Raw genomic sequence first — 895 nt, 5'->3', positions numbered from 1 at the left:
TTTCCAAAATTTTGATAATTATGGGAATTATTCATTTATCTTATAATTTTGCAAAGTGAAGTGGGTTTCTACCAATTAAGCCCATTTTTTATTGCAAATCATCAAATGAGTTAATTAATATCAGAAATTACCCATTTCCCATTTTAATTAAGCTTAAACGTTTATCAAGGCCAAAATATCCAAAATTATATTTTTTGCCCTAGGGTCCAAACTTTCATAATTTGTCAAATTCAAGTCAAATGACTTTGAAATTTTTATGTAACCCTACTGATAGGTCAATTAAGACATCAAAGGAGAAAATGTGAATTTTCACAATTTAATTTAATTCACATAATTATTTTCATGCAAAAATGTGCATTTTCAAGGAAAATTCTAAAAGATGAGCAGGACAATTCATAATCACTTGAAATTTTTATGTTAGCTAGCCCTAGACCAGAAAGTCATTTGGCCAAAATTTCATGGTTTTTTGATTTTTTATGTGATTTATTAAAATTGTTTAAATTTTTGGGGATTTTAATAAAAATAAAATATTTTATATGTTGAAAAATAAGTTTTATATTTTTGGAAAATTTCTCTGAGGACAGGGAACCCAAAAAAATTTATTTTTTATTTTTTTAATTTTTATTTGATTTTTTAGAATAATTTTTGGTGAAAATTCTATTTTTAAGCCTTAAAAATCATTTTAAGGTTTAAAAATAGATATTTGTATTTTTAGACCTTAGAAAAATATTCTAATGATTCATAAGTGCTTAGGAAATAATTTGAAATATTTCCATGAGTTTAATATTTTATGATTTTTTTATTATTTTTTTAATTATTAAAAATAATTAAAAATAACCTAAAAATCAAGTTTTTATTTTAAATAGATTTTTTATTTTTTTAAACTCCCCTGATA

The sequence above is a fragment of the Phalaenopsis equestris genome, unplaced genomic scaffold (assembly GCF_001263595.1).
Source record: "Phalaenopsis equestris unplaced genomic scaffold, ASM126359v1 Scaffold001326, whole genome shotgun sequence".
NCBI lineage: Eukaryota > Viridiplantae > Streptophyta > Magnoliopsida > Asparagales > Orchidaceae > Phalaenopsis > Phalaenopsis equestris.
This window is presented reverse-complemented; position numbering follows the sequence as displayed.